The following is a 26,324-nucleotide window of genomic DNA, read 5'->3' as shown; positions in this document are numbered from 1 at the left end:
ACACGTGTGCATTCTGCATTATTTCACTTCAAGATTTAGTGTATTTTGGAGGCATCTGATACTTTTTCACTGCAGACTTGAGATTGAAAGGCATGGGGTTTTAATGGTTAATGTTCTGCCCCTACCCCCACGTAGGCCTCAGTCTGGCAGTGCCTGTGGGAAGGGATGTTTACTTACATCCGTAGGAGTTTGTCCCTGTATTCAGGACGCAAAAAAAGTTCAGTGCAATTACAGCAAACCATGGCATCTAAACACTGCCTACAGAAAAGGGCGCAGTTTGTTTTTAATTAAAAGGGTAGTGCTTGCAGGCCCTTGTTGTCATCTTCTGGCCTAAGGCAGTAAATCTGCTTATGTCAGTCGGTGCACTTTTGCCAACTTTCTTCCCTGAAAGGCCCTTGGAGCCCAGTCAGCGCGTTTTATAAGCCAGACTGCAGAGGGCTCGTGAAAAGGAAAAAGTGAGCAGGGTGGCGCTAAGAAGGACGTCTTCTGAAAGGAGGGAGCCGGCCTGGGGAAGTAGGGGCATAGCTGGGAGGTTGCAAGTGGTGGCTCTGGGTAATAGAGTGACATATTGGGCTCAGCAGGTGGAGTCGTTGCTGTTCACAACCACACCCCTTCTGAGTGTGTGTGAGAAAGGTTTGTGGGGCGAGCACGAGGGGGAATTAAACTACACAAGTGATTCTTAATCTTTTCACTTTTGTGGACCCCCCCTTAATCATTCCTGGAAACCTGATGCCCCCCACTGAATCATTATAGGAATCCGGGACCCCAATGAGTCATTACTGGAACTCGGGGACCTCAGCGGAAAGCATTTTCTGCGATTTGAACCACAAAACTATGCACAAAAGATACAGAAACAAGCATTAATCAAACATACACAAATAATGAAATATTTTTTTAAATTCTCGAACAAATGTAAAATACAATGTAAATTATCATTTTAATAGGAAGTTGGAGCTTCTCTAGATTCAATTGCGGCCACTCATTGTCCATACTATATTCTGTGTGATGCAGCTACACTGCTCCCACAAAGCAATCTGAGGGTGCTAGCTCAATTTTTAGCATCCAATTTAAATTCCATCACATTTTCAGAGCATTTAAAAAAATTAAATTTTGCATTATTTTTCTTTATTTATATACACTTCATTAATCTGTTAAAAAGTTGCTTACCCCCTGAGTAGGTGTCGCAGACCCTTAGGGGTCCCCAAACCGCAGGTTAAGAGCCACTGAACTACACAATGTCTAGAGTGCTAAGGGTTGGTGGTTATAGGTACCATAAATGGCATTGGACAATTTGGGATCTGTTCTGCTATTTTGAACTAGTAACTATCACCTTCTTTTTTCTCCACTTGCTTTGGTAAGCCCAAACTCTTAGAAATGGCGACTGTGCGCGACGAATGGCGAAACGTGTTAACACTGGTCAGCCTCCAACAGTTTGCAGCGTTGCTTATACAAGCTAATAACAAGCAATGTGAGAGCTGCATTCACACCACACTGCCTGCGTTATCTGACTCCAGGAGCTCATCATTTTTCTAAGAACACCTGTCAAAACTGAAATAATTGTACTGTACAGGTGTAAAGCAACAATGACAGGTAATTGGATCTGTGCATCCTCTCGGTTCGTGAAGACAGACAGGTCCAGCCTTCAAAAGCCTCACTAGGAGGACACTGGCAGGTCGAGTGTGTTTCTAGTTAGCAGTCAGTCAATTTCTATTTAGGAGCGAACCGGAACCATTCCGGCCTGTCGGCATTTTCAACCATTGTTTGAAAGGTAAACACACAGCCTTTGTTCAGCTAGATGTTCGTGCTGAATCAGAATCTCTGACCCTGGAAGCGGAGGGGAGGCTTCTGTAGTTCACTTGTGCTGTTATTATTGCCCTACAGGTGGCGCTAGCCTCCTCCTGCCCAACATCTTGGGTTTGGCAACCAAATCAGAGCTGTGAAGGTAAGGATGCCTGGCCCAGCCCATGAAGCTGATGAGGAGTGTGCATGTGATCAACCTACCTGCTGCATGTCTCTTGCCGACAGCAAGCCAACATAGGAAGTACTTGACAAGAAGTAGTGCAGACTGCTTGTTTGCATGGCCTCTTTGTCATTATGTGTGCACAAAGACTGCCACTACAACTGGATACAGGCCGGAAGGACTTGTCTGTGTCCATGACAATTGGGGCCACGAGTTGGATGACTGATTTACCAAGCTTGGCGTCCCAGTGCAGGAGCTGTGGTGTTTCAGAGGGACCAGCACTGGCAATGGGGACACTGAAGTCTACCGAAATGTGAGCCAATCTTAGTGGCAGAAGACGGCTACCATTTTGGCTCTGTGTTAAAGATCTAAGCTTTGCAAGTGCTTTTGTGTTAAACAACCTCCCCAAAGCTTATGGTAATGGGTGCACTGAAGTGGGGGGTCGAGAGGGGTCATGGAAAGATGGGCTGGAAGTAGGTCTTGCTGTGTGGTTTATGGTGACGTATATCTCTTACGAGTCTAGATATCAAAGGTCTGCAACACTGGACTGGGACTGGGTGTGAACCTGCCAGAGAGTGAGCCATCTTAAACATAGGTCATCTGGGACAGACTGCTGAGAAGATGGATATTTCAGAAAACCGCGACTGCTGGAAGTACCTTTAATGAGGATGGTACGTAGTAGGTTTTTGGGCCACCTGACCCTTGTATGCATAATTTGCATGGGGATTTATGTAAAGTTATGCCCTTGTATGTGTATTTAATCATACTGTCTGTATATATAAACTTTGAATTTAGCATGCGCTCAACATCCCGAGTCTAGATAATTGGGTGCCCAGGTCTCAGTGGGCCAGGACAGCCAGTGCAGGTCAAGTAAAGATATATGTAATGAATACTTGTCAAGCGGCTGGTATGCCCAATTGTTAGGTCCATCATTATTATTTGTATTTTTTGTGCAGGAAAGATTGGATAAATGTGGGTTAGTAGGGAGAGGCCTTCTATTGGGCAGTTATTATGTGGCTATGCAATGAGTTTCCGGCAGCTAAGAGAGCCAGATGCTTGCCTCTATTAATTGATTCTGCCGTTGATAAACTTAAGGTGACACAAATCTTGGCGCATTGTCTGTGTTGAAGTGAACTGGGTGTGGTATTTGATGAATGAATGGTATTGAGATAAGAGAGACCACCACCAGGGTAATACGGATACTATAGCAGCTGAAATATTTAGGCTGCAGAGGGCGCATTGTGGCACAGCCATTATAAGTATAGTTGAAATTAATACATTTCTTTTGCTTTTACTTCATTCTTTACTTACCAAGGGCCTTGTTTTGAGTTTGGAGCTCAGGGTACTGTGCCACAAATGCTGCTGATGTACTCTGTCCATTAAACTCGCAGTCCCTCCACTCTATTTAGAGTCTTTGGGGTGACTGCCATGCTTCTGCCAGAAGAGTCTCTACTGCCAGACTGACATTGGCTTGTCTATCTATGAATCTCAGACCGTCCGTCATATTTATGGTGGATGTTCTGACTTATTTTTTTCCTGTTTTGGATTGCCAGGGAAAGCCTGATTGTCATGAACAGGAGAGCAAATAAATGACCCCCACACGCTGGGAAAAACCTCCCAGTATATCGGAGACATTTCTTTTTTTGTTTTTCAGAAACGGACTTCCTCTTTGGGAGTTTGTGTTTGAAAAAACGTTGCTTTGGCGACTCCTTTTTTTGTTTTTTTATATTTGTATGTGAATTAAATAACTTATTTCACCATTTGTGTATCTGTTTACTGAATGTTTATTTCTGTAATTTCTTTGCATTGTTTTGTGGCTCACATGATCGAAAATTCTTAGGCTGGGATCTCCAGCTTCCAGAAATGACTCTGGGGATCCCCGGATGCCAATAATAATTCAGTGGGGGGGGGGGTTCCTGTGTTGGAAGGTGGATTATTAGTAGGGGTAACTAGGCACCTACCACTAGCAATAAGACCACCAATTTAAGATAAAGTCCAGACAAGGACTCGTTAAATTATTCTCTTTCTCAACCCTTGGTAGCTAGCAACGAGCAGGCAGGCTTATCTTAGGAGACAGATGTGTGAAGCATTTTAAAGCACAAATACATTAAATAAGAAAGACACAGCACACAATAAAAATCCAAAACCAGTTGATAACAATGGGAAATATTTTTATGATTACAATGACAGCAAAACGACAAAAATCCAATATAGGAAACTTGAGATATGAATCTTTAAAGAATAAACACTTTCTAGTGCTTAAAAACATATAGCGCCAATTTGGGGCATCTGGTCGTGCTTGACTGGGACTAAGTTTGAGGCCAACTGCGATGGAGCCTTGGTTGGATACACTAAGCAGAGGCCCTGTTCAAAATTGTATCTTCTCACCTAGAAACATTTCTGGAGAATCATCCCTCGCCGGGACCAAGGTTCATCTTCAGGTCAGGATTTAAGTAGACGACAGCGGCTTTGGTCAGCGTGAGGCCTTGGTAAAAATTCTGGAAGTCTTAAGCTCTGGAGCTTTCAGAAAATAAACCTGAAATCCAGGCTGGGTTGAGGTTCAATGGCGGCAGCCTGACTCGTCAACGGGTCGGTCACCTTATGGAGCTTTTTTCAAAGTTGCTCCTAACTTCTGGAACTTCTTCCTGAAGTTCCTCTTGAGGGTTCGACGTGTCAAAAACATAAATCCAAGGGTCTAGAAGCTCTGATATGGTCCTTGGAAGGAATTTTAGGACTACAATTCACCTGGCCAAATCCTTAAAAGTCCACTGGATAGACTCCAGGCTGGGGACTTCATGGAGGAGATGGTGCAGGTGTGCCCTGTTAACCTGTTGCATTCAGAGAGTCTACTCCTTAATCCTTCCTTTTTGAAGCAATGCAAAGTCCTCCGGGCTCTAGTTCCAAGAGTGCAGCAGGAACAGTGCTTCAGATTGCAATCCTTTGGGGTGCAGACCAGGGTTCCAGCAGGGCAGTCCTACTTCTCCTTGTAGTTTCAGGAAGAAGATCTGTGTTGCTATAAAGCTCTCACATATTTATCCAATGTTCTGGGGCAACAAGCAAGGGGGCACCCCTTACCAATGGGGTACAGGGTGCCACCCAAAAGCTTGCCAGCTTCCTCCAAAGTGTGGCATATTCTTGCCCCACAAAGCACTGTACTTTTAAATTCAAGCTGGAGAATATCTCTCCTTGTAAGTAAGAGCTGGCGAAACCAGCCCACGGATGTGGCTCATTTCCCATAACACTCCCTTTCCAGACCTCCTGCAAATTATATTCCTGGGGCTCCCATCTGTCTGGGGGATACAGGAAGAGGAGTAGGCCTGGATGGCATTCCTTATTGTCCTGCTCTCGTTGAAGCCCAGTTTGTTTACTCAGCCTCCACCCTGGTCTGTTCTCTGCAGCTGCAGAGCTCCCCTCGCCAGATAACCTCTGTCTATATGCAGGCCCATTATCACCTCATCAAAGCTGTTTGGCTAAGCCTGTTAATGACTGGTCAATCAGTAGTGGCTGCTAGAAGGCTGGATTTCGGTTCACTGAAAAAGTTATATAACTTATTTACTGTATTAGTTCTGATAAATTCAACAGTGGCAAGAGGTTATCATTACAAATTTTGTAAGTACTTGAAATATTTTAGCTCTTTGCTATCAATAGTTACACTGTACTACAGTATCCCCATGTTAGCCTTTGGAGTTAAAATGCTTCAATGGGGGAAAAACTAAATTGGTAGATTTTCCCTCACCAAGGCATATAAAACATCTTTTAAAATGTTCCTGCTCATTTTTACAGGGCACCCTTGGGGGCACCTATGGTAGACCTTAGGAGTGACTTATACGTAAAAATAAGGTAGTTTAATACTTCGAAGTTCTTTTAAATCCAAATTCGAAATTGCATGTAATTTCAATTTAAAAGCCGCTTGCAGAGCAGGGTTGACTTTTTTAAAATGACATTAGGCAACACAGCAGTGCACACTTGAGTGCCTCAAACCTGCTGGGCCTCTAAACCTACATCCGCTACCATATACTAGGGACTTACAGGTAGGTTGTCAGTACAAATGTAATTACACCAAAGTACCAATGTAATTACACCAAATTACCATATATATACCTTTTTAATCAGAGCACTGGCCCTGGGCCTGGTTAACAGAGCCCAGACAGTCAGTCACCACCAGTATCAGTCAAAAAATGGGGGTGATAGTGCAAAAAGAATGACTTTCTCACACCCCAGGTTCTAGCATTGATTAAGTGGGGAGTCGATAAAAGTCAAAAGGTAAAGAACCACTGTCAGAGCATTTCCAAGGTCTCACTAGATAAAGAGTACGCCTAAATGGTATCTGATGTCAAACACTTTGTTTTGCTGCAATTATAGACAAGTCTCGCATCCGGCAAAACTCAGAAAAACTATTCAAAAGATTTTGGAGGCTTGTCAAAGATTTTAAAATTAGAAGTATCAGGAGTAAAAAAGCAAAGTGCAAACTTAGACACTCTCGCATAATTGGGTTTCACCCAAGCAGCTATTAAGTGCGTCTATAACGCCGTTTATATCAAGGGTAGATGGGGTTGGTGCCAGTACCTTGCTGTACACCCCTGAAATAGAATTAATCCCGTAGTTGTAATCAGACCCTTACGGTGATCCAGCTGCTTCAGAGAATGTAGCGTTTCAAAGGGTGCTTACCAGCGAAAATGTTCTTGTGAAGTGGTAGGGCATCAAGTGGAAAGTTTGGCAGTGAACAAACAGGATATTCCGTATAGATTCATCATTTTAAAGAGATGATTGGTTCTTGGGAAGTCATACATCGGATAACTGCTGTCCAAAGTCCCCTTTTTAGGTCTCGCCTGCGTTGCAGCGCGCAAGTGCAAAGATGTATTGCTGCTTTTGTGTCAGTCTTCTCTGGAAGCGGGGTTGGTGTCCGCCATATCGGCATTAGACCCCGCCCACCTGGACTGGTTTTATTTCTTTAAATCTGGTCGCCAAATGTGTGAGAGAGTCTCGTAAAACTCAGTTCCTCTTTCCATAAGACATGCACGAGACCCGGGGGGGGGGGGGGGGGGGGGGTGTCCTCACATTCCATCACTTTTAATAGTAGAAGGGGTTGATGCATGTGTAGATCGCGTATTCTTAAATGTTTAAACGGCTGCGGGGTGGCTAGAAAGACCGCGCGAGACTGTGTGCCTGAAGCACTGCATGTGTATCTACGTTTTAGTGCTAAAAAATGCGTAGACAACCCGAGGAACGTCTCATGCAGCAAATGTGAACTTGCACACCGCGGACCCCTCTGGGATCCGTGAGTGCGGGTGAGGGGTGCAGCGCAAACGGTGGTGTTCAAATTATCTACATCTTTAAAACCACTGAAACTATATGTGGTCCAACAATTTCAGCGTGCGCCTGCCACGATATCAGTAGCCATACAAAAAAAGCTGCCTGCAAGATGCAATTTAACAACAATATCCTGCAGAGTGAGAGCTAGTAATGCTGGGGAAGAGACGAACTTCAACAGTGACTGCATAGAACAAGCATTTGCAATGCAGTAGGTCTCGCATTTACGCGAGTTTAAGCTATTGTCATTGTGAATGAGAACGCCTTTTATTTGTGTTTTGGTTTTTAAAACATAAATAAAAGGCATTGTCATTTGCAATGCCAATAGCTCAAACTCGCGTAAATGCGAGACCTATTGCATTGCAAATGCTTGTTTTCTTTTACTTTTAAAGCATGATTGTAGCTAAGATAGTTTGAATGTTCCCAGTCTCAGAGGCAAACCAGTGTCGCTAGAGATCTGTCTTTTGATTGCAAGGGGTTTTCCCACAGTGAAACTTTCATGCTTTGGAAATGAGTGCTGTACAGTGCCATGTGTGAGGTTTATCTGACTCTAGTGAATTCTTGGTTTCGTAGCTCTCGTGTATTAGTCATGCGATGTACTGCTTGTCTGAAATTTCATTTCTAGGAACGATTTGGAAGGGTGGGCTCCTTATATTCCCGACCGGTCCCTTCTCTTGGGCAGGTGGAATTGACCGTGATTGCCAACCTGCTCCATCATTAACGGGACCTTTCCAGAGTGCACTCCCCTGAGTTGGTGCTCAGGATAGGTTTCAAGGAGTCTAATTGGCTCCAGTTTTATAATAAATGTTTCTGATTTTGTCGTGTATAGTTTGTGCAGCATCTTTTTTCTTCCAGTAGTTGCTAACAATAAGTGGTTTCAGTTTTCTTTTTGACCACTAGGAGAGCCATTTCCCTTGCTCTCTTTTACTTATTCCTGCCTTAGGCTACCAACCGCTCACCTTGCCCAACAACTTTCAGCCCTGCCTACCTATATAGGGTGGGGATCCTTGGTCATTCCAACTAAATTGTAGGGGCCCAACACTCCCATTATGGCCTAAACTACCGAGGAGGGCCACTCCTGGTGAGCTCCTTTTATTATCTGGCCCGTCTGATTGCTCTAACCACCTGTTATATTAGCGGGTTGTCACTTTGCTTTACTATAATTGCTCATTACCAGTGTATTTTTCATGCTGCAAGGTTTCGCCTTTGCTGTGCTGGGCAATCAATGATCTAATTTCTCGGGTGACTGAAGGTGCCCGTCTGTCTGAGGATTCTACATTGACCATTTATCACTGATGATGGCCTGTTCTAGTCTATTCAAACAAAAATCCTTTAGCCAGATTCCAAAGGGCGCGCTCTATGAATCACTTCTATTAAATATATAGATAAACATGGGCCGGCAAGTAGAAGAATTTATCATGGAATTTGTTGCAGTAGAATTTATTGACCTTTTACTTTTGGGTTTTGGTCACTTCAAGCTATTTTATGCCTTAAGTTCAGCAGAGACACTATTAAAGCGGGCCTCTGTACCTTCAGAACAATGACATGTAAGTAAGTACTTTATTGTTTTTATGAGCATATTTCTTTCCAGTATTTCTTTATTGGATTTTAACAGTATGTCGTAGGTACATAGACTGGAGCAATGATGGATAAACCATTACAGAACCACAAAGTGCTCCACAGTAGAGAACGTCTTATCAAACCAACATTCGTCAGCAGGATTTTTCACACATTACTTGAAATATATATTGTGAACATAACTATTGCTATGGACACGGACAGTCTAACGCAGGGAGTCTATAAACGTGTACATGCTGCAGTAGCATTCTACCTGGAGTCTTCTGTAAACTTTTTCTGAATTGTCTCCCGTGACCATAGGTGTATGTTTGCTGCTTGCACCCGTACTGTATTCACTTCTCCCTGCTGTTTTCCAAGGGTAGGTTCACAAATATTCCAAATAAAATTAAAATTGAAGAAATACTGTGAGTCGCATAAACTTTAGAATATTCTCCGGGTGGACTGGAAGTACCATAGACGAATTCGAGCACAATTTTACCTCTTTCATTTTGAGTCGGCCAATTAGTTACTGGAGTGGTATCTTTGTCAGGCAGCTATTTCTTTTGAGTATTCTGTACACAAGTGTAAGCTGCTACATAGATTTGTAGGTTGTACATACCTCATGCGTGCAGAGCCCAACCTGCTGGGTTTCCATGACTGCTTATCATATATTGTGCCTGTTGAGAGGAACTGAACTATTTTTTCTAGAAAAAAAAGTACCCCTACCCTGAAACAGCTACCCTGCAGTGTGTACATATTTACGGTTTCATCTCGGGGATATGGGTGCATGTTCATCCGTCCCAGGGTTCTCCAAAGTCGGTCCTAGAGGGCCGGATCCATGCAAGATTTTTAAGATAACTACATTTATCAAAATGTGGATATGCTAAAAATCTGGCATGGTCCGGTCCACCATAGCCAACGTACGAGAACACTTGCCTAGTCTGCACGCGCGCATGCATAATGGTTCCCATTATCACCGAGAAAATAACAGTGCTCAAGAGCCAATCAAGGCTTTCTTAGCAGAAATTTTCAAAGACTGCGTAGACGTAACACGTCACAGGGCAATACAGTAGGATTCTGCGCCTTGGCTTTCAGGTTTCGACAGCAAATTTGCCTGCCCCATTCATAATTCTATGTCAGTCCACGGAGGCTCAGATTATGCTTCTCTAAGTTTACTGACATACACAGCAGCCAATAAACAACTTTAAACTGGCATGAACCCGGAAGGTCAACCCCTTCCTGTATGTGCACCAATCATAACACAGTCCATAACAATAAGAGCGTCCGACAAAGCCATAACTTCCTCTTTCTTTACTGCTGCAGCAGCAGATAAGTGCCTTTCCCTTATTTTATCTTTGTTGGTAAATATTGTGGGGAGGTAATATTAATGGTATATGACTGATTTCGATGTTACCTTGGTTGTACTGATTTCCGCGATTTTTCGCGCACTCGTTCCTTCGGGATATTCCATGTAGTGGTGGCGCGCGCGCGAGTGGGCTCACGGTGCGCGTGTATCGCTAGGGGGCGGTGGAGCAGGAGGAGGCAGACGCGAGACTCTCGTGCACAGAGAGCGGTCGCGTCGTTGTCCCGGACACTGTGCGTGTGGAGCTGTTTTCTCACATTACGAGTTGACGGCCCTTCGCGCATAACGCTCAGAAAGACTGCATCAATCTCTGGCCTTAATTTAACGCTTACCGGAGCGTGTTTCCGGATTAGAGCTAGCCTCTAGGGGAGTTAGTAAGGGGTTGCTCCTTCCACCTTGATAACAGTTTTCAAGACTTTTGAAGTAATTTTCTGTCTCTGTGAAATAGTTTGTGACAAGTTCTGAGAGACCCTTGGGCTGCTCCCCCCTTGAGAATCTCCTCCAGACCTCTCTGCTTAGAAGCAATGGCGTACTACGCTGAAGAGGAAAATCAGTGGGTAGATTGTGAGCAATATGAAGAGTATGAGGAGCCTGAACATGAAAAATTGGAGGAGAATCTGGTGGAAGCCCTGGATACCCACGTCCAGGGTTCTGTTAATAAAGCTTTAATTAAGGCACTGAAGCCATTTACTAAACCTCTTCAAAGTTATGGTAAGAGGAAGATGAAATCTCGTCATTCTGGTGCGGAGAGCTCGCAGTCTTCGCCCCAGGTTTTGGCGCGCATGGCTAGAAATGTCATGAAAGATCATGGCTTCATATACTTCTGACGAGTCTTTACCGTCCACATCAGCTACCTCTGACTCGGATGCCAAAAAAGAAGGCAAAAAAGTCCAAGCATACTGCTTATAAGCCAGATGACAGCCAGGCGCCCAAGAATCTTTTATTTGACCCCCAGAGCTTGATACATCCTAGGTCCACTGAGTGGGTGCCTTGCCCAGAGGTGGCGCATTATGTGTCTAACAATCTGCGGCAGGGTTTTGAGAAAGAGGTGCGAGCCACCTTACGGTCGGAATGCCCGAGACCCTCTTTGACTGGCAAGGTGGCAGATACGCCAGAATTAGACCCGAACATGGCCACTTTCATGCGAAAGTTCGCGAGGGACCCTAAAAAGGGTTTGGATAGGGCCTGGCGGGGGTGTCAGGACAAACTGTTAGATGTTTCTGGTCCCCTTACCAAAATTCTGGAAGCGGCGGTCAACGCCAAGAACCAAAATATTCCGTTGGACACATCGGATGTTATGGAGTGGGCTCAACGGGCCTTGTGTTTTTTGGGCAATGCCAATGTGGCTCTTTCGACGTAGAGGAGACGATCCTTCTTGATGCGCATCGACTCCCAGTTGGCGGGGATGGCCACAACCGAACCAGGTTTCCTTGCCAACGGCATGTTGTTCGGCGACAAATTCGTAAAAGAAATGGGGAAATACGTGGCCAGCGTTCTCTCCATTAGATAAGACTCAGGCAAACATCAAAAAGGTTTTCCACACGGGTTTTTTTGATGGGGCCGGCCGCTCACAAGGTCGAGGGTTCGGCCGAGGTTTAAATCAGACCTCCCGAGGATCAGAGCAACGAGGCAGAGGTGGCCAGAAGCCTCAGTTTTACCCCTCCCGCAATCGGGGAGGACGAGGTAGAGGCCACAGAGGAGTCTACAGAGGGCAGCAAAATTCAGCTGGAGATGGCTCCTATTCAGGTAAAGATTTTAGGTACCACAGAATGCATGGTGGGAGGTCGTATTGCATTATTCCTTCACAGGTGGCAAGAACTCACGTCCGACCCCTGGGTTTTACAAACAGTGCAGGGTTTTCAAATAGAGTTCTATGCCCCTCCGAAACAGTCAGGTGCCCGGATCCCTACTTTTTTCCCTACTAGAGCAGAGTTTCATCGACAAGGAGGTGGAGGCGTTGCTCCAAAAAGGCGCAATTGTGAGGTCTGCTCCCCACACGCGGGGTTTTGTAAGCACTATTTTCTTGGTTCCAAAGAAGGACAAAGGGTTTCGCTTGGTGTTGAATCTCAGGGAGTTCAACGCATGGGTGGTGTATCGCCACTTCAAAATGGAGGGCATTCATTTATTACGGGACATCCTTCTAGAACATGATTGGCTGGTTCGCTTGGACCTGAAGGACGCCTATCTGGCGGTTCCCATTTTTCCACCACACAGACGGTTTCTCCAGTTTCGATGGCGCGACCAGTGGTTCGAGTTTTCCGCGATGCCCTTTGGTCTGTCATCCGCCCCTTGGTATTTCACCAAACTCATGAGACCGGTAGTACAATGGTTGAGAGAAAGGGAGTGCGTCTGATAATTTACCTAGACGATATTTGATTATGGCGCAGTCGAAAGAGCTCTTGGGAATACATCTTTCATGGACGATTCAACTGTTGCAGGAATTAGGGTTTCTGCTGAATCTAGAGAAATCGGTGTTGACCTCATTGCAAACCATGGATTTCTTGGGATTTCAAATCAATTCACTCACAAGTCAATTACTTCTTCCTCTGAAGAAGAGAGTGGCAATCATGAAGGAGTTGAGGAGAGCGCTTGCCTCTCCGACAATATCATTGCGGACGTTGGCTCGCTTGGTAGGCCTCTTGGCAACGTCCATTCAGGCGATCTTTCCGGGGCTGCTACATTACAGGGCACTTCAGAGATTGAAAATCTTGCATTTGCGCAAGGGAGATGAATTGGTGGTTAGAGCATATGGATGCCTGGAATGGCAGAGCCATTTTCTCCACCAGCCCGGACGTAGTGATAGAGTCGGATGCCAGTCGCTGGGGCTGGGGAGCTCGTTGTGGGACTCTAGAAACAGGGGGTCGGTGGTCCCAGGAGGAACTGAAAATGCACATAAATTGCTTAGAACTTCTTGCGGGAGCATTTGCGATTCGTACTCTGGCCCCTCAGAAGGTCTCTTGTTGCATTCTCCTCCGCATGGACAATGTGTCCGCGGTGCGATACATAAATCGGCTCGGAGGGACCAGATCTAGTCTCCTGGCGGAAATAGCCAAGGATTTCTGGCATTATTGCCTGGACCATCGTATCGTGGTGACGGCGGAGTACATTCCCGGGTCATCCAACGTGATTGCGGATTGGAACTCACGACATTTGCGGGACAGCAGCGATTGGAGGCTGCATCCCAACAGTTTCAAGGCGTTGAACCACAAATGGGGACCTTGTGTATTGGACCTGTTTGCGTCCAGGCTCAACAGACTGCTTCCTCGGTTCTACAGTTGGCGGCCGGACCCCCTAGCGGCCGGCTCGGACGCCTTTCTTCACTCATGGACGACGGGCATTCTATATGCCTTTCCACCATTTGCCATGATCCCAAGGGTGTTGGCGCAGGTTCGCAGACAGAAGGCGGAGCTTGTTCTAGTTTCACCATGTTGGAAAGCACAAGCATGGTTTCCGACCACCTTGACGTTGGCTTGTGCGCCTTCCGGTTCGACTGCGATCATTTCCGGACATTCTTACGGATCCGCAGGGCCTTCGGCATCCGTTAGTGGTGCAGGACCAGTTGGTTCTCATGGCCTGGAGACTTTCAGGCGTCGCTGGCAAGTGCCGGGAGTTTCGCAAGACACTTTCTTTTTTTTATCACAGGCTTGGGCACCTTCCACACATAAACGATACGAATCCGCTTGGAAGCGATGGGTTAGTTGGTGTGGTGCACGACAGAGTGATCCCGTGGGATCCGACATTCATCTGATTGTAAATTTCTTGTCAGAACTAGCCAAATCCGGCTTGGCATACCGGACGGTAAATAACTTTAGATCTGCAATTTCGGCGGGACATCCACATGTGGAAGGCAGACCGGTGGGGGAACACCCTTTGGTTTGCAAGGTGGTGCGAGGTATTCGTTTGGTGAATCCTCCTCAGCCTAAGTACACCGTACTTTGGGACGTTTCGGTGGTACTGCGCTTTTTGATATGCTGGCCAAATAATGAAGCTTTGTCTAGGAAGCAATTATCGGCAAAATTGACAGTCTTGCTGTGCCTAATCTCATGTAGGCGAGTGTCGGATGTACGGGCCTTGGATTTGGCAGGTAGAGTATTTACTTCCTCTGGAGTTTCTTTTACGATTTCAAGTCGTACCAAAACGCATTCACAGTGTATCTTTTATCCTGCTTTTCCTCATCACAGCAAATTGTGTGTTGTCAAATGTTTGAAGGTTTATGAAGACTGTACTAGGGAATTTAGAACTGATGTGTCAGGACAGATACTAATTGCACTTCAGAGACCTTTTCGCCCGGTCACTTCTGCAACCCTGGCCAGGTGGGTCACTTGGTTACTGGGTCTTGCGGGGGTAGATATTTCCATATTTGGAGCTCATTCCGTCAGAGGAGCTATGGCTTCCAAGTCTTTGGGGGCGGGTTCCTGGTTGCAGGATATCATGACTGTGGCGGACTGGTCAGCTGATTCCACATTTAAAACGTTTTACCATAAACTTATTGTGGATGTGGCTTCGGTGGTGGTGGATCAACTTTAAACTAGCATAATCGGAGCCTCCGTGGACTGACATAGAATGAAAAATTGTCTAGCAAGCGCGACAAAGAATTTTCAATTCTATTAAGGACAGGGAGGCGAGGATTATCCCACTCAAGCTTCAATATTGATAACAATATTGTATAACTTCTATAATGTTGTACCCACCCTGTACTCCTATAAATTGACTGCAGCGTCTTGTTTTTGAATGGAAGTTACGATGTCAGTTTCCATTCCAGGTGACCAGAACAAGCAAACTTGAGTTTCTGGAGTTTCGGCATCTGCAAAGTGCAGTTCGGTGACGAGACGGATGAGGTCGCTGCGGACAAGGATCTACATCATGTGAAGTTCCCCAGTTGGGTTGGACTGTTGGAGTCTATGGCAAAGAAAGAGGAAGTTATGGCTTTGTCGGACGCTCTTATTGTTATGGACTGTGTTATGATTGGTGCACATACAGGAAGGGGTTGACCTTCCGGGTTCATGCCAGTTTAAAGTTGTTTATTGGCTGCTGTGTATGTCAGTAAAGTTAGAGAAGCATAATCCTCGCCTCCCTGTCCTTAATAGAATTGAAAATTCGTTGTCGCGCTTGCTAGACAATTTTTCATTGTGCTGACGTGTTCAAGCCTCAAGAAATTCAAAGGCGTAGAAATGGGCAGGTTAGGGGTCATGCAATAAAATTTGAGAACCATTATACACTGGCCATTTATGGGTAAGAAAATCTATTTCCAGACTATTATTATTGGTTTTGCGTTATTTTTGGGCCCTTGTGTGCGCTGTTGATGGACTTTTGTTAGTGTTCGCTGTGATCAATATTGCGACTGTTAAGAGTCTTTTAGTCTCCACTAAGTCCTCATCACCCCCCCATTCCTCGCAAATTTCTTAACCGCTCGAACTGCTCATTTCTTTGTTATTGAGTTGTGGATTCTCAAACCCTTGCTGGCAGCTAAGAGGATTTATGACGATATTGGATTTCCTGGGAGTCTGTTAGTTACCACAGTCTGTTACCCAGGAGTGGGTACTGTAGCTGAAACCGTGCGTTGCTATCCCTAATGAAAAGAAATGTGTGTTCACTGGTAGCCTGAGGTAGAAATGACGCTGATGGCTTCCTGCGCTGGCACTGTTTGGAGGTGGAATCATGAGCGTACATTAAAAGCATATCTGTACCACTTTATTTTTTTTAAAAAAATGCATAATATATTGCTCTCTAGAAGATTCGATTGATTTGTGTTCCACGGCATTTTGATTCCATTACGTTTCTCGGTCCATGTTGCTTAAAATAGCCGCTTGCATTTCCACTCAGTCGGGTCTGTTTGTTGTGCACGCGCGGTTAGATTTATTTCGCCTGTAGCCAGGCATGTCAGCAGAAATGTCACTCCTCGTTCTTTCCCTCGACGGCAGATCTCGGGGTCAGATGCATGCATTTGCATCTCATTTCACCTCTGATAAAAGCCAGGCGCGCGGTTTCGGCTTTGAGGTTAGGCCTATCTCTGCATCTGCGTGCGCGCGTTACTGTTTCTCTCAGACATCCTGGGGAAAAACGATTATTTCTGCAATAATAGAATTAATTCACGGCTGCCCGCTTGTGGTTTAACCGTCTGTGTTGTGAGGTCAGGTTAAATCACCGAAAATTGAAGTTCGCCATGTACCCACAGGTGAGGTGGTAGAGCCATGGGCACATGCTGTTGGGCTGCTGCTACTAGGGTTGCATTATATTGCAGCATTTATATAGCGCTTACTACCCCTATGTGGGCTTGCCTGAGTGGGTAGCATGCTACACTGTATAGGGTGTGAAGTTGAAGTGTGTTGTGTTTGTTTTGATCTTTGCCACCTGATAACTGTTTAACGGCCCAGCTGGTGATTTTCACGCCAAGACAGGTAACAAAATCAGTAAAACTAAAAATGCCCCAAAAATTCCTTTGGTATGTAAACTTAAATACTTCAAGCACTAATACAAGATAAAAACACACCATAGGTATTTGTGGTTGTCTAACCTACCCCTGAAAGGTTTTTAAAGCAAATAGAGGCCGACTTGCAGTGTTTACAACTGAAAAAATTGGATTTTGCAGAAACCGTTTTAAAAAAAAGTACTAGGTCCTTGACTATCCTCTGTAAATGGCCACCATTTCTCTCAGAAAATGAGGCAGCGCTAGCCGCAACCTGTTCTAGAACTCGACCCTGACTCACTGACCCCAATGTCCATTAATTGTATTACCTCAGTTTTCATAATGCCACAAAGCATTCTGTTTGTTCTCTCCATATTTAGAAAATGTAATCCGTCTGCCTGCTGGAATATTGAGTTGAGCTCACCAACTAATTTAATAGATGGTGAAGGGTATTCACCTCTACTGGCCAGTGCACGCTTTGAATTCAGCCACAAAGGGAAGGGATTCACTTAGACTGTTCAGAGTTATCATTAGTGTAGCAGGTGCAGTGGCACCGGGCCTCAGGTGTGTGTGTGAGGCAATCTGCAACACAATTTGGTCTCTCTTTTATTATAACTAGTGATTGAGGGGTTCGCATTGCCATCAACATCACTAGGGCCAATACACCCTTTCTGCACCACACAAGGGTTTGCACAGAGATTGTAATTCTAATAACAAAATTAATTATTATTATAATTAGTAGTTTTATAGAGCAGAGCTCTCTCTCACCCTTTCAGGCATCAGGGCGTTAGGCAAAAAAAACCACATATAGCTAAATAGCGACCTGAACTAATTGTCAAACAGACATGTGTTCAACTCCGTCCTAAAGGAAAATGATTTTCGGTGAAGTGTAGGGATTGAAGCATGGTCCATTAGCAGTGGAACGTAAATTGTTGTACGTAAGACGAGATTGTCCTATGTAAGATTTCAGGGCCTTTGCGTATACGGTACAAAAAGAAAGGGACTAGGAGCGATCAAGGGTCCAGTATACACGCCCATGTATGAAATAATTATTGTACAAAAAGTATGCAGTTCCTAAATTCATATAATGGGGGGGGGGGTACCTTTGGTAACACACCCATGCCAAGAAAGATCAGAGGAATGTGAATATTCAGGAACAAGGGCCCTCAACCACCCAATTGAGTGGTATGCTTCATCCTTAGGCAGTCTCCCTGCTGGGCTGCTGTTGCAATGCCCAGTGGGCCCCTCAAAGGGGCTCTTTGGGAGGGAGGGGGGCAAGCCAGCACGAGACCAGTTTTCTGTGTGTGTAAAAGGCCGCTTTATTGAAACAGGTGCATATCACAATTTATAACCTTGGCAACTGCCTTCCAAAACTAAAACCTCACTATACATGAATTTCCTGAACCCTTGTTCCCCCCCACCCCTACGATCCCCACATCAGACCCCCCACCCTGCAAAATACAACATAACATTACATAACAATAATATTACACAATCCTACACAATCTAGCATTTACAAATTTTAACCTCCCATGACCCAAATCCCTACCTGCCTTTGTGGAACTGTAACTAACCAACCTATAATCTAAACGTATCCTACTTGGTTACCCTTTCCCTGCTCCTGCTCACAAACTACCAACATGTAGCTAAAAACTACAACCAATCCTGGCCAACTGTCAACATCCCCACCAGCATCTGTTCCAAGCGACAAATATACAACTTATCGAAACCCCCGTGTACCTGTTCCAACAAACACTGCCATAAAAAAATAAACCAAAAAAACAAAATTGGAAAAAAACGCCCCCCCAAAAACACGAAAAAACTGGGGAGGGAGGGTGGGGACAAAAACCTACTCTACACAGCGCTCCCAGCCACCAGGTCACCAAACCTAAAATGGTGGCTGGGAGAGCGCGAAAAAGACCTAAATACCTTTGGGCTAATAACTGTCAAATTTGGGCTACACTTGGGCTAGTCCCAATGTAGGCCAAAAATACTCAAAATGGCCACTTGCCTGCCAACCCCTCCCCCTCCCAATCTGCCCGGGGGGCAGACCTCGCCGTGCTCGGCTGCCCCCCAAACCCCCCTTGCCAGAGATCTTTTAAGATGTTTTGTCCTAATGAGCCTGAAGTGAGAGTGCTGAATGAGTAGATTGGAGAAAATGAGTGAACACATTTAAAAATGACTAAGTGCCACCTAGTGACTCCTTTATTATGGTGGATCTTGCCATGCCTAAAAGCAAAGTAAAACTGTGATGGAAATAATGTTCCTTCGTGTTTCAAGGGATCAATTTAAGTGGAAGTCAACATGTTTCTTGCCAACAGAGTAGTCACAGATGACCTAAGGTAAATCGTCAGGTCTGGCAAAACAACCTAATCTACATGGGGTCCGGACAGTAGCCCAAATCGGTAAATTGCCCAATCCGAAAACCAACTGAAAAGTGTGGTGAAACCAATACCTTTTGTAACCTAGTCAAATGAGGGAGGTCACCTCCAGGATTGCAGAGAACGGTAGCTCTCCGGGAGTTGACAGCGCATAATGCCCAAACCTTTTCCTGCAATGCATGTGCTTTTATTCCGGCAGGGTTGGACTCTCCCTCACTTAACTAGTTTACACTTAAATGGGCCTGGGTGTGATACCAGTGGTATCTTCTCATTATATGAATTTAGGAACTGCATATTCTTTGTACATTGTTCTTTTGCTATGCACAACATTGTGACAGAAGTAAACACTTTTTAATTTACCTGTTTTCTCGATGGGCTGCCAGTGTAGCTGTCTCATGTGGTCAGAAACAGAAATCCACTTGGAGTCCCAAACAAGCACTAGCTGCAGGTTTTTTATTAACTTAAGTTATTGTTGCTTGTATTTAGGTTGTGCCAAGAAAAGGGAACTACGGTAGACCAAACTTAAACCAGTTGTGGCACGTACAACTGGAAAGCTGTAATCAGGAAGTAACAAGGGGAGGCCCTTAGTGTTGTTGACCTGTGATATAGAGTGCAACTCCCAAGGTTGTAGACCGTTTATGGTGTGATGGGGATGCGGGGAGTGAGGTAGCAGTGCAGTCAAACTTTGTGGATTGTGGGGTTGAAGCTAAACCTCTTGTGAACTTATGATGCATTTGTTTTTGGACATATGTAAGATGCTTTTTAACTTGTGATCACTATGCAGGTTTCCCAGAAAACTTAGTGTATTGGGCTTCATAACTATACAAATGGTGGTCCAGATTATAGATGTCATGGATAACTGAGAAGGGCACCGGGTGACCTTTGAAGAGAGATGATGACAACATTGATGGTTGTGGTTCTTTTAGATAAGGTTTCTTTTGCAGTCTTCTCTGCAGGGTTGGCTGTCAACCTCTACTGTTTAAATTAATACTTGTGTTTTAATTGGATTCTTATATAAAGATTTTCCCTATGCCAAGATGGCACATTACTGTATATTTAGAATTGTTATCTGATGACATTGTACGGCACTACATTGTTGGAGGTTAATTACACTGTACTCTCTGCTGAGGCGGAGTGTCACAAGAATCCCACCCTCTCAATCGGGCCCTGTCCCCTAGCAATCACCACAAGGAAAATCTCCACATTACACAAAACACTCTCGCAAACAGAAAGGTTGCAAGATTTGCCTTTGACTCCACAGAGCCTTCTCCAATAGGAAAACCATTAACTCAGTTTAGAATCTGCACTCTGAGAACTTAAACGGTGTGAAGAATTTATGAAGGCTTTGTAAAACACAAACCATATATTAAATACAATTATTACAATCATTAAAATTGCACTTCCTTTAACAGCTATAATTCTTATAACTTGGCATGATCAGAGTCATTACATGACTCATGTTGAAATTCTTTCAGGAGTAATGCTCCTGGAAAAAAAATAGATCTTTGCAACTGATTTATTCAGCCCGGGAGCCACGGGGTCTTAACTTAATGTTGGTATTTAGTGCAAGCCTTTCCCACAGATTGTTTGGTGGCTCGCTAAACATGAAGGCCTGGTCTGAGCTTTTTCCGAAGAAATGCTGGCAACCCTTGGGAGCAGGTTACATTTCCTTCACTAGGTGGAATAAAAAGCTAGGCATGATCGCTCATCTCTGCCTCTTGAAGGATGCAACGTCAGGCCTTTGCTTTCTCCAAGTTCTGCATCACACCTGCTGGGGCAGTTGAAGGGCAGAGGACAGCTGGACTGGCCTTGCTCTGAGACTGGGTCTAAAACACCACAGTCTCTGTTCATTGCCTTTGAAGCAAGGCCTCGAAGACTCCAAACTCATAGATGGGCTACAGTTGGGGGGCCATGGTAAATGAGGGTGGTTTCCCTGTATGTGCCAATTCAGTGCCCAACTCCTTAGCCTAAGACTGGCAGACAGCGCTAGAATCCCGATGAAGACCATATGTTAGGCGTTGTTTCGCCAAGATAGCCAGCAACCGTCTCAGCAGTTAACTTCTGTCGACATTATTTGCATAATTTAATCAGGAATAAATATGAATGAAAACCAAAAAAACCAAAAGGTGTATTGTTTTCTGTCTATTTTGATGAATGTATATATTGTGATGGCCTGCAAAAGAGCATCGCACTTGGTTGGATGATGACTTGTATATAACTAGTCTCTTCTAGTGGGATGTGAGCTGTGTCGGGTTTTCTTCCGCTCTGAGAAGGAGCAGAGGGAGGGAACTTAAAGCTTCTTTATGAGGTAACATTTTAAAAACAGGTGATGTTGAGCTTCTTAATTTTCAGTAGTGTGGGTTATTTGTAAAAATGTAATAAAATGCTTTAATCTTGTTTGCCCATTCTGCATGCGCTTAGGGAGTAGTTTTCCACCCCCTTAGCAAGCATTGAGTAGGACAAAGTCAAAAGTCCACGCCCTTGCGATAAGTCAGCTTCCAGCCCGACTTAGCGCTGCTTTGCAGTTCTGGGATTTCACTTTAACATAAGTACATCTTGAAAGGAAATCGATGGATTATATTTTCATTAGCAGTGTGGTCTTGGTCTATTACCTCTCTCATTAAGCTTCCCTTCCCTGACTTTCATTGATGGTTTGCCTTTTTTAGTTGAGTTGACTGCTGAAGAAGCCGGAGAAACAGTGTGTGCTGTTTCACAAGACCTCAGGGTTGAAATTCTTCGTCATCCTAGGAAACACTCGTGCATTTTTCACCTTTTGCTGATAAACATTTTGCATGAAGGCTGCATGGAGAGGATTCTCAGGAAGTGCATTCACTAGTTCAGTGCCTGGTCTTAAGTTTTGAACCGGTCAATGGGCGCCTCTGGACACTTCCCTGTTGCCGCCACATTTGTTACCATGTGTCATGCCAGTTTGGTATTTGCTTATGTTACTGGTTTCCGGGAACAGGGAGTAGTTCACTCAAAGAATGTGTTGACAGGTTGTGTTGAATAAGTGGTGATTGATGTGCTGTTTTTCCAGGGCGATGCCCCTTGCAGGTATGGTTTTGAATTCATAATTGAGAGGGGATAGTTTAATGTGATACATTTGATATGGTTAATGTTTGGTTGTTCAGTGCCCAACATGGGGATATATCACAGAGGCTGCATTGTAGCCTTTGGATTAACTACAGAGACATTTGTGAGAGTGTGATTAAAATGTTTGTGCAGGAAGGGATTAAGGTTTGCTCCCTAAATGTAGAGGACACCGATCACAGAAAAGGAAAGTAGAAATATGGACTACCAGGCAGGGCTAGACACGCTACTAGTAGCTGAGGGAAACTACTACCCCATTATGTACGCAATGGGTCCATTCTCGAGAGAACACAAACCTGATAATCAAAAAAGCCTTTAAACAGATAAAACATGGAGGCGGGACCCTGCGAGTCCAGGCCTCCAGGTTTTGGAAAGCTTTGAATCTGAGAGCGAAGTGAGATACATGCACATCAGTAAGAAAGTAAGCGAGTTGTTCTGACTCGCTCGCTACTGATGTTTGTGCATATGGTGTGACATTGATTAATTGTGGATTGTGGTCCACCTACAGAATGGTAAGGGCCCATCCACGCATCATCCAGATCCGATACATGCAGTCCTTTGAAATGAACAAAAAGTCACACACACCGCTGCATAAACCTCTCAATATACAGTTTGTTTTCTGTAGACCTATGCGGAAGAAAGTGGATCACTAGTGATGCTTGCTAGCATTGACTCCAGTGCTGAAAGGCATACGTGGGCATAAAGGAGGAGGCATACCAGCCTTCTACGAGCATTGGAGCATGTGATGCAAAACTAAGCTATCTGCCTAACATGGTAGGGGAGAGAGGTAGAGTTGAAAGGGTGCCGGAGAAGAGGCCCCCCTCTACTAGGCTTTGAATTCCCATCTTGACACAACCAATCAATATGTCTTTAGTGCAATCCTTATCCGCCCCCACCCGCATTCCAGGTGAATCACCATTGCAGGTAGACTCTGGTAGAGCTGGAAAAAAAGTGCAATACAATGGTGCTGGTCAGCCTTACCCTTCTTAATTTCCTTCTTCGCTTCCTATCCTTTCCCGAGTAGACAGATGTGTCTTAAAACATGTATGAACTAAGTGTTTGAGCCTTTTACCTCTCATGTTGGGCTGTTGAGCGAAAATGTGACGTGAATAGACATACAGACTAAGAATAATGTGTATCATTATGTAATTGAAGCAGAGTATTGCTACCACATATGGCTAGTAACATGATTTATGTTCGCGTTTCCTGAAGTTGCCTCGGTAGCACGTTGGTGCCTTTAATCATTTATGATATATTGACTTGGGAGCAAATCGTTTTCAAGGGTTGAATATAATAAAACATATTGTGGTCTGACAGAGTCTACACAGTATTTCGGCGATGCAGTATGATTGTGAAACGTGAGCCATCCGATTTATTGGTATATTTTTCAAGTAAAAGTACATTTGTAGTGTGTTGATCTAATCTCACAAACCTATTAAAAATGTTTATTATAATTGTTACTTCAGATTAAATCAATGTATGACTGCTAGTTACTTCTTGTAAGGGTTAACATTGAAAATATTTCTTGCTTTTAAGCATCTTTTGTGTTCTACTGGGTTGAGGATGGTGTTTTAAGATGAATCCTTCATTGTCCTATTTTCACTTTCAGTGTGTTGGGGCACCCTTTATCTTTGGAGGGACCCCGATCAATTCCATTGACTTAAACGATGAAGTTAAATCGGTGTTAGAAATTAAGATCTGCTTACTTTTTGGCACCTGATTTTATTTTTATTTTTGGACCTTGTATCAACAAGAAGCCTGATTTATTATTATGTACGAGCCTTATGCCTTCTATACATTTTTCAATTTGACTTGCTCTCGGGACTTTTTGAACTACTGTGCATTCTCAGCTAAACTCTGGGGGATGGACTTGGAAAGGGAGTGCGACCGCTCTTCCTGGTGAGCATACACAGAACCAGATCAAGTGGACGAGCCTTCTCTTACATCAATCCTAAAGCGTGCAGCGGCCTCCCACTCCACATGAGAGCCTCCTCTCTTCTTGAATTCAGCAAGAAGCTGAAGACCTTGCTTTTCAATTAAGCACCCTACGCAGGGCTAGAGACACCCCCCCCCCCCCCTCCTCCCCGCCAGGATACTCTTGCAGGTGATAGTGCGCTTTACAAATACACATAACATGACGTGGCCGAGAACCACAGTGGGAGAGTTGAATGTGGGAGACTTTTTGCCACATTGAGCAAAGTAATCTTGACATCCGCTGTGCTGAACATTGCCAGTGTGTGTGGACAGCCAGTGGTTTTGGGTTACATGACAAGCTAGCTAGCTGTCAACAGAGCGGATCAACGAAGCACTTGAGTGTTTGAGCAGTTCTCTAACATAAACACTGCTTCCCCCCCCACCTCTCCCCCCCCACCGGCCTTTACAGAAGCTGGTGTGGCCGGGATAAAATCAGTTACCTTGGTTGTTGCATGCCGTTATCTGTACTGACATGTCAGGCTTTCCTGTATGTGTGCTAGATCTTCTGGGCTTGTTACTCTGAGCCAGGACGTGTTGTACCGAAACTAGTCCAAATTTGAAAAGTTCTAGGTAGATCATCACAAATTTTCAAAAGCTTATAAATTACTCCCACTAGTCCACCAGCTAACTGGTATTCCTTTAGATGGCCAGCAGCCTTTCTTAGTTACAGGGCCCTTCCGCTACAAACATTAAAAGCTCAGGAAACCAGCTCCTCAGTAGGTTGTACGTAGTCCACTCTTAGCCAAGAATTGAATCACACTTGGCAGCACATCCGTAAAATGCTCTCAGTGCTGACTCAGTGAGCGTTGTTGGCAGCAGACTTTCTCTATTTCAGCACCCTGTCTGCTGCAGGCGCCCCAGGATACAGAATCCATAGCAGTTACAGGCTGTCTGCTTAAAGGCAAGACACTGGTGGCTCTGGGAGTCTAATCTGTTCAGCAGGCTGTTTTATAACTCCGATGGAAGTCTTTTGAAGCAGTGATTCAGATTAGGTGGTCAGGCTGACATCCCATTTCATGCAAAGTTTGAACTGTTAGTTTCTATCCTCTTTTCCAAGGTTGATCTAAGGCACAATGGGCTGTGCATGGGTTTTTAATATGTCCACGCTGCAATGACACTAATTGGTACTCCTAAACTAATACATAGCTGACCCGTAAGTGTCCTCCGTCCACTTTTTTCCATACTGCAAGATATTTCTGCTCTGTGATTTATGGCAGATTAATTCTTCCAGAGTCTTCTTGGCAGCAAAATCCAAAATAATGAAAGCCTTTCCCTTTTATGCCATAAATTTGCTAGCACTGGTAACTCCGTCCTCTTAGTAACAATGCAACTCCCAGGTTCCTCAAAGATATTCCCCATCCATCTGTTCAATAAATGGGCATGAACCTCCTAGAGTATAGGTTACAAAGCGTCCAGGGAGCTTATCGAGCTAAATAGCAAAGGAGGTTAAAGCAATTTTCACTCAACTGACTTTTCCCAGGCAAGGATCAGGTCAGCTCCTCCAACTTAACCATCTACTGTGTAGAAAACCTTTGAAGCTGGGCAAAGCACAGATGTTCACTTCAAAATCTGCTACATATCTTAATTTGATTCTCTCTCCCTGTCTAGAGGCATGATTATCCATTAATTAACCCTAGCTAAGTGCCTCAGGATCGAATAGATCCCATACCACCAGTTTCAGATGAGTGTCAATTAAAAGATAACTGCATGTAAAAGTGACATGCTTTGATAAATCGCAAGCCAACAGAAACAAATCTTTTTTGGCTTTTTCTGCATTCATTTGCTGCCTGGTCAGCTGAATTTTGAAGTCTGTAAATTGCTGACTGTACCCCTTGCTCTGAGCCCATTATGTTAGTCCTTCTTCTCTCTTGCCATTGACAAACTCTTTAATTCCCTTCCACTATCTCGCCGCTTTTACTCTCTCCTTGATCATCTACAGTTTAATTCCTTATCCACATGCTGCCTCCTGGACTGAAAGAGTGTGGACTGGATCTCAGTGGGCAGTAGAGTACTGCATATATGACATCAGGGACTTGGCCAGCATGCTGGGTTTTACGAACAAATGAGGATCTGGTTACAATTAGAGGGCGGTAAGTGGAAAGGGAGATGGATAAGCCATTGGTTACAAGGAAGATATTAAATAGGTCGATATTTAGACCTTTCAAGAAATTGAAAGAGACCTGAACAAGGTAGAGGTGGAGATTTGTTTGAGAGGAGGGGGTAGTAAAGCACACTGCATGTTGGGAAGTGTATTATTTTAGGGAGAGGGAGACCGTGCATTTG

At 44.5% G+C, this 26,324-nt stretch overlaps 1 protein-coding gene and 1 pseudogene across 1 annotated transcript in view; both read left to right on the top strand.

Annotated features, from left to right (window-relative positions):
- MCUB (mitochondrial calcium uniporter dominant negative subunit beta) overlaps nucleotides 1–26,324 on the top strand; it is a 419,698-nt gene that overhangs the window by 50,109 nt on the left and 343,265 nt on the right. The gene's annotated exons all lie outside the window — the stretch shown is intronic.
- On the top strand, nucleotides 10,715–11,700 carry LOC146862183 (uncharacterized; annotated as a pseudogene).

The sequence above is a fragment of the Triturus cristatus genome, chromosome 2_2 (assembly GCF_964204655.1).
Source record: "Triturus cristatus chromosome 2_2, aTriCri1.1, whole genome shotgun sequence".
Classification (NCBI taxonomy): Eukaryota; Metazoa; Chordata; class Amphibia; order Caudata; family Salamandridae; genus Triturus; species Triturus cristatus.
This window is presented reverse-complemented; position numbering and strand designations above follow the sequence as displayed.